Raw genomic sequence first — 12,198 nt, forward strand, 5'->3', positions numbered from 1 at the left:
TTCACAGGATTGTAATTTCACATACACACATGCACTCACTCATGGAAATGTGCATGGACACACACACACACACACACACACACGGGCACACACGGGCACATGCAGACACGCGCACACACATAATGCAGCTGTTCCTGTGGTGAAGCAAACATGCCTGAAGCTTGGACTCGCATATTATAAACCAGTTGTCAATGCTGGCATCATGGTCATGTCCCATGTCTCTCTCATTTACACACCCACACACACACAAACATTTGCATAGGAATGTAAACATACAAAGTACATACATACAAAGCATAAAAAGTAGGCCTACATACACGCACACACGCACACACACACACACACACACACACACACACACACACACACACACACACACACACACACACACACACACAGAGACATTCCTTTGTGCTCTTGTCAGCTTGGATGCATTTTCTACGCCATGCTAGTATGTGTACTGTATGCAAAGTGCTGCTGGCTGAGTGACAGAAGCCTTGGTTGTGAGGATGCTAAAGCCAGATTTATACTTCGTCATAGGACTGTCGCGCTCGGAAAATAGCCGATCTGCAAGCTCGCTTGTAGATCTGTGAATTTTGGTGCTTGGCACCACCGTGCAACTAAGTATAAATCACCCTTAATGCTGTGGAACACCTTGCTATATCCATTGTCCCCTCTGTAAAACCCTTCCCATAGTGAAAGTGAAACTGTGCCATGGTATTTGTCTTGGTGGCCGTGCGGGTTTTTAAGGACGCTTGCTCTCTATTGGAAAGTGTCAAATCCCATGGACGGTGATGTAATAAAGCGTTTCAAAGAATAAAAAAAGAAACACGTTTCTGTGATTTTCCTGAGTGTTAAATGTATTGCTTGGAACATGAAGATAATCACCATGGCTGCTGCTTTGGATCATTTATATTTTAGAAATGGGAATAATGGCAACTATTTTTCTCTATTTAAGCAACAAGTTACCTCTATGGACCAAAGGACTGAAAAATAAATTGGGCAAAAAAGTAATACTGCTTAAAAAAAATGGCAACTTTGTTTTCAGTTTATTTTTTTATAGCAGAAATCTAGTAGATCGTCTCTTTTCACTATTTGTTGTACGATGGGGATCCCCAATAACCACTCAAGCCCTATACTTGCTTCAAAGTAAGTAAAGGGCTTGAGTGGTTATGTTTCTTTCAAGCATTTAAAAAATTACGTTTCCATATTGACTGACTAGTTTATGCAATCTCCACCTTGAAATCCTGCAGAACTTTAACAGGCTGAGAATCTCACATTGTGGTCATCCTACAGTATAAACACAATGACTTCTCTTTGTAATTTAAGCACTTATATGACTGACTAGACTGGTGCCCATTCCGGCCTACTCGGGAACATTGTAATTTGGGAATGCACACCCCACCTATTTACTAGCTGTACCCTTTGTCAGAATACAGAGTACCCATACCCAAGTACCCAAAACAGAAAAACATTACAGATCAATATGGGCAGTGTAATTTATACTGTACATAAGGTGTGTGGTTAAGAATTGCTGTGGGATGAGGGAGTTCAAATAGCAGCAACTGTAATAACAGATAAGGTACATGGTTTAAGGAAAATACTAATAAAATGAGGCAAAAAAACAACAACTAAACAGTCACATAGTCATACTGTATATACACAGAATATTTATCCTGTGTGGTGGCGGCCTGTGTCATCGGGACAGCCTGGCGACAGCACTTATTCAACACTGTGATGGTAGCCAGATGTAAACTGTTCAGAACATCTGTGTGTGGTTGTCCATATACCCTCCACAGACCAACAGTATGGTAATGGGTTGGCACTGGCAGAACAGGGACCATGCAGTTCAAGGCTCAAGGGGAATTGGCTAAATGAATTGAAAATGTTTCCCAGTTCTGCTCCCTGCTGAACAGGCACCCCAACCAACCTGTAGGTGTCACTAGTGCAGCAAACCATTCCATACAATCCCTTGTTGGCCTTCCTGTTTGTTGGAGTGCCTGGCATAGAGTTAAAAATAAGGTGCCTGGTCATGTCAGAGAAACTGTAGTGTAGAATCATCAAATCCCAGCCTGAAAACTCACTGGACGGTCATGCTCCTCTGCCACATGGTAGCTACTGCACACACACCTGCAATCGAAATGTACCATTTCTTCCAAAAAAGTGTATCTAGCTGGCAGCTGCATAATTTACAACAAGAACATCAACTTTTCATGAATAGGTAAATGGGGATACAGTACATGCAGTTCTGGGTAAAACAAACACATTTTTATTGATTAAATTGAATAAAGAATTCTGCCAGACAACTCTTCCATGCAGATCTTCACAAGGGTATGTGTTTCACTTTCATATGTGCCTCTTCACAGAATATGTGGATCTTAATGAGCTGATCCTCAAATATGGGCTCTAAAGTTTCTGAATTTTAATGAATGCATGGTCAGGGACCATGGAATCTGGTTTAAAGGAGGCAAATGTCTGCTTTGGCATATTTGTGATTTGTGGGCATGGTAATACTAACCAGGGTGATTTGTTTCGAAACACAGACACATTTTCCGGCACTACTTAATTGTAACCAAGTGCCATTTGTTCATTTTATTTATTTGAGTAATCAATCCTTTAAAGGACTTTTGTTGAATTTGTTTAGACTTCAGGTCCATGGGTATGACTTAGTTCTCTTGAGTTACCTTTTCTTACACTAGATGGCAGCAGTGTTTTTGTCATTTGGTCATTCTTGTTTGCTGCTTGTAACAGATGTAGATACATTTTTCTTCCAGACAAGATAAAGAACTTATTATTTTGCTTTTCTCTTGATTTGTCTCACTTTGTGTCTGTCTGCTTGTCTATCAATCTGTCAGCCTGTCTGTCAGTAATGTCTGCCCACTTGCCTGTCTGTCTACCTTGACTGTCATGATCTGTCTCTGTTGTTATTTTATTTAGAATTGGCATATTTTATTGTGTTTTCTGGTGTCTTTGTTGTGGTTTTTCCTTTTAAAGTTGTTCTATTATTTTGTAGTCTATGATTAGTGTTTCCTGTTTTCCTAGTAGCTGTTACTTGTTTTGTCTCTGCTCTTCACCTGTTGATTACGTCACTGTTTCTCAACATCTGGTCTGGGGACCACCTACAGTAGCTCTGGTCCGTATTGTTAGAAGAAGGAGAGGAGAACTCCTTCTGACGCGATGGACCAGAGCTAGGGACCACCAGGAGTTCAAATAGATCTGTAACTCTGAGAGTGTACACATTTGTACAATCTCAGAGTTAAATAAACACTGAGGATTTTACTGGGGTCACAGGGATAAAAAAAAGAAAGAAAGAAAGAAAAGTATCAAAAGGGGCTCTGTGGCCATCAAACGGGGGGTCCTTGAAAAGTTTGAGAATAACTGAATTACAAGTAGGCTATGTTCACCTTATGTGTGTATACCCTCTGTTTCCAGTGTTCCCCTGCCAGTTTGCAACTGTGACTATGCATGTTAAGGTGTTTGCCTTTTACCTGTGTCTCTGAGTTTCCTCAAAACTGCCCTTAAAAACATTGTTTGCTATTCTGTGTTGCTCTCACCCCTGCAATCATTGTAAATTAGGTATGTGCTTTTGGCAAAGTCATTTTCACTCAGTTTGTGCAAGATTGCTCCTAATGTTTAGAATTTAAATATCAGATCATGTAGATTGCAGTCAATGTGAAAACAGAGCCATACAAAAATAATTTCGGTTATAACTGCTGTAGCACTTAATATCATTGAAACTTTGCTCACCCATAAATGTGTTTTGACCTCATGATATGGCATGGTGGTGCTACAAAGTAGAAATAATATTTCTGTATGAATTTAGAATTTTAAAATATGTGAATATTCAGTGGAAGCATCTGTACATGCATGCCAAAACTACTGAAAGTCTGCCATTTTTTGTTCATTGTCATAATATCATAAACTTTTGTGTGTGTTTGTGCTAAGGGTCAGAGGTAGGCCCTTGCCATGTTTCACTCTCTGAAATACAGTGAGCAAGTCAGAATGTAACCCTGGGTATTATTACAGATGCAGATATTTTCAAATCGCTATAGGACAACAAAAGATGTGCAGGAGCTTATTGACCCCTGACTTTATTATTCCACCCCGTCCCCGTGACATTATTCCACCCTGTCTCTTTAAGGAGGTTTGGGACATAATCGGCCCCACAATTCATCTAATCATTAATGATAGTCTTGCTTCTGGCGTTGTACCAGTCCATTTAAAAAAAAGCAGTGGTACGCTAATTAAAAAACCCAAACTGGACACCACAGTCCTTTCAAATTTAGACCCATTTCTAAACTCCCATTTATTTCAAAGATTTTAGAAAAAGCTGTACTTGCACAATTTCAGTTTTCTTTTCTTTTTTTTTGATGTAAATGGCCTTCTTGACATTTTTCAGTCCGGTTTTAAAACATTTCACAGCACCGAATCAGCACTTTTAAGAGTTTCTAATGATCTTTTAGTAACAACTGACTCTGGGGAGTCAGCTATTTAAGCTTTTAGATCTCACAGCAGTCTTTGACACATAGCATCATTATCTCACGCCTCGAGCACTTTACTGGCATAGAGGGTATTGCCTTAGAGTGGTTTAGGTCGTATGTGTCTGAGAGAAGCTTCTCTGTGTCTCTACATCGGCCTCTGCGTCCCTGCCATTTGGGGTCCCCCAGGGATACATTTTGGGTCCTATTCTCTTCTCTCTCTACCTCCTCCCCTTAGGCTCCATCATGCAGATGACTCCCAACTGTATATACCTCTGAAAAGAGATGATGCTACTGCAAGAATGTCTTGTGGACATCAAAGCTTGGATGGCCTTATTTTTTTTTTTTATTTTTTTTTTAAGTGACAGGAAACCGGGACAGGGAGATGGTGAGTGGTGAATGACATAAAGCAAAGGTTGTCAGGCTCGGGAATCAAACCTGCGAATCACTGACAGGCTGCATTAGAGCCTATATGTGGTATGTGCCTTAACCACTAGACCATCGGCGCCCCACATTTTTGGGCGGTGTAGCCGCCCCTATAAGTGGGGTTGGACACCTCATTAGTACACCCTTTCCTGCACTGTGATTGGCCCATAATAGTACAGCCCTCTACAGTAGTACACCCCTAGCTGTACTGTGATTGGCTGACTCTATTGGCTGACTCTATTCAGCACTGTGATTGGCTAGCGAGACACACGATGACATTAATAACCTATAAATAGGACTATGCACTTAAAAAAAACACTTCTTTTTTAAAGTGAGCTTCCATCACTGTGATGACCACTGTGATGACCACACCGCCCACTTCACACTGGGTGTGATTTTTTTTACATTTTATTGAAAAGAAAACCAAGGTCATGATCTTTGCACTGGGTACTGCTGGCAATTCGCCTCACCTTGACTCAGGCCCCCTGACTCGCTATGTGAAGCCCAGCCCGACAAACCTTGGTGTCATATTGAACAGTGATTTTTAAATGTGACGAGCAAATAAATGCTGTTATAAAATTCGCCTTTTTACAATTTCAGCTTTTATTTAAGGTTAAATCCTTCTCGTCTTTTAGTAACTTTGAAAGGGTGATGCATGCTTTTAAATGCTGTAGCCAGAATGCTCAATGGACAAGAAAAGCGGGGTCATTTGGAAGGGGGGGGGGCACTGATTTAGTTTTTGACCTAAATCAGTGGCTCTCAATGTAGGGTTCAGTGACCCCAGGGGTTGTTGAAGAGTTACGGGTCTGTAACTGTCTGTTTGGTTCCATTTGTAAACTCTCCGAATTAAATTAACACTGAGGATTTTACAATGTAGATTGGGATCCCATAGGTAAACATTGTATCAAGCTGGGGGTCTTTGCAATTAAAATGTTTGAGAACCACTGACCTAAATGTCTTGGGCTCATGTCCGTTCCCTCCCTCTGTTGGGCTTTGAGTTTGGATGTATGCAGACATTATCTTTGGGTAGAAGACAGTTTCTCTCCTTACCCCCCTCTGCCACTCAGGTGGAAGAGCACATCGCTAATGTCTGGGTGACATCTCACAGTGGATGTCTTCTCACCACCTCGAGCTGAACCCAGACAAGACAGTGCTTCTCTTCTTCCCAGCTAAGTCCGGCCCCATGCAGGATCTCACTATTTCCATAGACAACTTCCCTGGTGGCTTCGGTTCCAATGGCCAAGAGCCTTGGTGTTGTCCTGGACAGTCAGCTCTCATTCAAGGCACAAATTGCAGCAGGCACTCGATCCTGTAGGTTTACACTTTATAACATTCGAAGGATTAGACCCTTCCTCACCCAGGAGTCTGCCCAGCTCCTTATCCAGGCCTCATATCAAAACTTGACTACTGTAACTCCCTCCTTACTGGCCTCCCGGCAATGTTCACGTCTCCCCCCTTCTCCGCTCCCTCCCAGTTGCTCCCCGCGCTACGAGTACAAAACCCTGATGCTGGCCTGCCTACAAAGCAACCAAGAGCATGGCACCCCCTTACCTTCAAAGCCTGATCCAACCCTACAACCCCTCCCGCTCTCTCAGATAAGCTAACGCAGGGAATCTGTCTGAACCTTCCCTAAAACATCCACCAGGACAACGCTCCACACGTCCCAGACTCTTTTCCCTCCTGGTTCCCAAACTGTGGAACAAACTATTGCAGTCAGAACTGCAGACACTCCCAATTTTCCGCCGTAATCTGAAGACTCACCTCCTCAGACTCTACCTTAGCCTGTAGCACCTGACCTATGACAACCATGCAGACTTTTTCTTGACCACAACGTAAAATATAAAGATAGCATGATATTTAGACAGATGCTTGGTTCATTGTTTACTTGGTATCCTGTTGTTCAATGTTCAGTTTGTATTTAAATATTGATGCTTGGTTCTTGGTTTACCTACCATCTCTCTGCATGTGATGTACAGTATGTGTTTACCTTGCATGCCGCTCTGGTTAAGTAAGATGTCTGCTAAATGCCTAAATTGTAAGATGTCTGGAACAGTTCAGGAAATAAGGGCAAATGAAGGTCACGGTTCTATTATTAAATTATCCTTAATGCTGAAACCATGCAGGATGCACAGTGACAGACAGACAGACAGCAAATTGAAGGGACATAACATTATAGAACAGCAGTGGAGAATGAGAAGTGTGGATTCATATCAATGGTCCATTGTGTGACCTGCTAATACTGTAGGTGGCATAGCCTACTGTCAGATGTCATGAAGCAGTCCAAATACAACATTTGGATAATGGATAAGGATTCATGAATTAAATTACAGAGGTGAGCCTGCAAGGTAAATGTTTATGAAAACACTAAAGTGTCCCCATTATGCAAGTAAATTAAATAGAATAACATTTGATTGTGGGATAATAAATCGGCTAATAGTTAAAACATCCACAGTAGGCTACAACACCACTGTCTATCTTCATATTATAGCCTACATTGATATAGAAAAAGGAAGTCATAGAGTTTAAAAATTAAAACAAGGGTATTGTGCAGTCACAGTTACCAACAGCGCATAAAGCTTGTTAATTTTCAGCATTATTTTATTGATGGGCCGAGTACAATCCCACTTGTTACAGCCAAACCAATCTGGGAACCCATTGCCAAATGAAAAGGAAAAACAGCGCCCTCTGCTGTTTTTGACTATCTCAGTTGGCTCTGGGAGGAAGTTGACGTAGCACCCGTGCGCAAGGAAACCGGGGTTTTGGTCTGCCTTCAGCGCATCACTTCCGGTGGTGCGACTATGTTTTCATTCCCACTAACAACATTTCTACACGGAACACTAACACCACTTCTCCCAGAGAACATGGATCGTTTTGGTTATAAGCCCACTTGTTTCTATGATGAAAGAGTAAGTTAAAATGTGAATATCTTTCCGTGGTTTTGTCTGCTCCGTGGACGCTATTGTTAAATTAGTTTCGGTTGGTTTCGAGTGGGGAAGGATCGACGGACACGTGAATCCCGCCCACTACATTTGATTGGGTAAAGCGCGGCCTGCTTCCTGATCTTAAGGCACGCCCACTTGTAGGCCAGTGCGTACACGATATGACGAACCCCCCCGACAGATTCAAACGCAGAGCAGAATCTGTTCTTGAGAGATTACAGCCAAACTGCTTAGGTGCGCCTCTCTCTCTCTCTCTCTCTCTCTCTCTCTCTCTCTCTCTCTCTCTCTCTCTCTGTCTCTGTCTCTCTCTCAGAGAGAGAGAGAGAATTTTGAGGGGCCTCAAATGGAATGACTGTTGAGTCCCCAGGCGGTCGCCGAACCTTGTCTACAGCAAAAACGGCCCCTGGGGATGCATTAACCATGCAAATCCTTTTAAAATCCAACTGAAGAAGTTCAATCAAAGTGCTGACGTTTAAAAACAAGGCCAAAAACAAAGTCCCACCAGCTCCCCTGCCAATGCAAATGGATGTGATAAATAATATATAATATAAAAAATTGATGAGTTGGCCAGGTGTATATTTTCCAAGTCTATTTAAGTTTGTGTCCTGTGCATCATCATCTAATGGCTTTTTAAATCCAGTGTTGACATTCTCAGTGCTCATTCTCATATCCCATGTACAAATGCTCTAACCTCTGCATCTTCTGGGATCCCCCATTCCCCTACATGTTTATCCCTGCAGTTGAGCGACACATAATACCAGACTAGTATTTCTGAGTGTCGCATCTCAAATCTTGGCTGGAACACTATGTTAAACTGTTAGGGCTACTCAATCATTTAGCTGCAGGACCCCCTGGAGCCCCCTCAAGGACCCCTGAGGGTCCCTGGACCCTACATTGAGAACCAGTGCTGTGCTGTAGCTCATATACCCAGCAGTCAAATCCATTGTTGTCTAAAAGCCTTTCAAAATAAATCACAGAGCTGAGCCATACAGTTGCTTTAGTCAGCACAATTCATTGTCGGGTTGAGCATGCACTTCCCTGGAACAACTTTGTGAAGTAACACTGATTGCTTTTTCGATCTCTGTCCCCAAGCATGCACATTGCCTATCCTTTTCACTGAGGTCTCCATGAAAAAGCAATCACTGTTATTTCATAAAATTGTTCCAGATCAAATTACGATACACGTTTTTGCAATGATGAAATATACTGACCAAAGCAACAGTAGTGCTATGTCACTGTCTTTTCTTCTTCTTTTTTGGGGGTGTTTTGTTTTTGGGACAGTGGAGTTCTATTATTTAGATAGACCTTTATTGATCCCGGGAGGGAAAAAGTCAGTTGTCATAGCAGCACCACAGTATGAAAACACAGGACAGATAGACAGGGGTAAGGAGATACTAGCTCTATATCTGGGTCACTTACGCTCCCCGTGACCCGTCTCTCCAGCTCTTTAGTAAACAGAAAATAGGCTACATTTTCAGGATACCAATTTGGTCAAATCAGGAGACAGAACTCATACAAGATACGGGATAAGGGGCACGGTGGCGCAGTCGGTAGCGCTGTCGCCTCACAGCTAGAAGGTCCTGGGTTCATCAGCGCCCATACCCTAGGTGGGGTTGGCGAAAGGGCCTACTCTGTGTGGAGTTTGCATGTTCTCCCCGTGTCTCCTAGGGTTGTTAATACCCTCACAAAAACATGTAGTAATCCTGGTCACTATACGGCCTCCCCCTGGTCAGCCGGGGCGCCTGATGGAGGGGAAGGGAACTGGTTGGAATAACGTGTTCCTTCCACGCGCTACGTCCAACCAGGGAAACTCCCCCCTGTCAGGTGACAAGAAGGTCAGTTGGCTCTCATGCATTGAAGGAGGCATGAGAGCCCTGGCCTCCCTAGGCTGGTGGGGGGAGTGTAGTGCCCAGGATCACTTAGAAAATTGGCACCGGGTGAAAAAAGGGTTACAAAATCGAGGGATACAAATTATTATCAAGATACGGGATAAACTAGTAAAATTGGAAGTGATGAAATACCCAAAAAGCAATATGAGGAGGAACTGGAGTGATCTTTGTGGGGTTCTACATCCAGACTTATGTTTTTATTTTCTGTTCACTAAAGAGTTAGAGAGACCCCTGTTTCTGAACAAACATTATAGAGCTTTACCCTTTGCCGTTTTCAGGACCAGGACCCTGGATGAAGTGGAACCAGAAAATGGCCGCCACTGCTATGCCCTATAGAGTTATAGCTGGTTTTGTCAGAAGCGCTTTTTAATACTTTTCATTGGTTCAATATGTTTTTAATCAACACACAGGCGTAAAGGTTGTTCAATAGCTCTGATTTATGGAAACAAATGCAAAAGCGGAAAAATTGAGTTCGCTGGTTTCTGCCCGACAGCAACGCAAAATATTTATTTTGCTCTTCTGTAGAAATTGCAATATTTTTGTTTGTAGGCTACACTCTGAGGGAACAATTCAACAACCTTGCAGATACTGTATGCCTCCCTGTTTGTTGATGTAAGCCTCTCTATTCAATACATTTACCAGCTCAGTGGCCTTGTGTTTAGAGTGTCTGCCCTGAGATTGGGAGGTTGGGGATCGATCCCCCTTTGAGTCATATCAAAGACTATAAAAATGGGACCTAATGCCTCCCAGCTTGGCACTCAGCATCAAGGGTTGGATTGGGGGTAAGTCCCTGCAACATACTAGCGTCTCCTGGCTTTTGGAAAAATGATTACCAGACAATGCTTGTGACATATATCAGGTGCAGCCAAAGCCTGGTGAGCTATCGCTGTAGGTTCTTCATATTATTATACAGCATTTGTAGAAGGGCCCAAGGTTGAGTTGCTGCCATGTGCCCCAGGAGGCATATTTTGCACCTATTCCACAGTGCCACCATAATCACAGCCATGGGCTCTGAGTGCTTGGTGTGTAATATGGAAGACTTTAGCTCCACTCCTATCTGTAGTATACAACCCTTGTAGACGTATTTATGAGAATCATAAATACGTCTACGAGGGTTGTATACTACAGCTACTCCACTCCAATGTACAGGACATTATGTTAGCTTAGCTGGGTAGATGGTACTATTTTCGAGAAAATAGTTGGCGATACTGTTTTAAGGCAGTTTTGAGATTGATCATTCTGATTTTCACATAATACCTTTTAATCAACTTCTCATACCAAAAAACGGTTCTTCTAGCAAGTGAGTTTATTTGTGACGGAGTGGATCCATCACTGACTGCAGGAAGCGCGCAAACACACCAAACATTGCCCACTTCCCTACGGTCTTGCTACAGTAAGTAGTTCATAAACCTTGCCATTACCTCTATCCCTAACGGTCCGTGCTTGCACTTGTACTAGCATTATATTGATTGATTTATTTCGCTGAGCCTGAGCCCTATCCAACCTGACCAATAAGCATAAACTGTCAGCTCCAACCCGGACCTAACCCACAGGCTTTTTCGGTCACTTGAGTCGGGTGTTGCACAGTGGAGATGCTGGGGTTCTACTCTGTCATTTACCTGTGAATGAGCAAAGAATATTTCCTAAATGATGAGTGTACGACTCATGCTGAGCTGATTGTGTTAAATTGAAATCTGTCTCTGTCATGCAAAAACGTATCGCTGCCCTTTCTCCTTCTCTCAGGGTGTTTGCGAAATAATTCCCCGGGGTCTTGCACACCTATTATTAGTTTCAGCAAGGTAAAAACAAGTGGAAAGTGGGTAGGTTGTACTGTTCAAATATATTTATTTATTTAAGATAGTTATTGGTATTTATTAGATTTCATTGATTGATTGATTGATGTACTTTAGTAAGACATGAGAACAACAGTACATGGAAGTACAAATTCACAATACAAGGTCTACTAAACTGGAAGACTCATTAAGCACTGAGCTTGTTTAAGATGAGATCCCCATGCACACAAATCATGATGACATATAAGTGACAGACAGATATACACACTACTATACAGAACGTCATACAATCAGCTTACAGGTTTGGGTGTACATATTTATTAGAAGCGGTTCGCGGAGTCAGTGCCACGTCATCAGCTTGCCTGACATTGACAGGGTTATTGGGCTGACAACACATGGCTTTGCGACACATCGATCAGTATGTTAAGGTTTCGGTACCCAGCATTAGCCGGGTTATTATGTGCGTGGAATAGGCTTTTCCTCCCCCTCTCCCTCTCTCCCTCACTATCCCTTTCTCTCTCTCTCTTTTTCTCTCTCTTGCTGATCAAGCTCAGGTCTGTGTCTGACATCACACACAACCTCCCTCACTTTCTCCGATCCTCCCTCCCTCGATCCCTCCATCCCTGTATCCCTCTCTCCCTCTCCATCCCTCCCCTCCCTTCCACACAACATT

This window comes from Gymnoscopelus braueri (assembly GCF_963280865.1).
Source record: "Gymnoscopelus braueri genome assembly, chromosome: 22".
NCBI lineage: Eukaryota > Metazoa > Chordata > Actinopteri > Myctophiformes > Myctophidae > Gymnoscopelus > Gymnoscopelus braueri.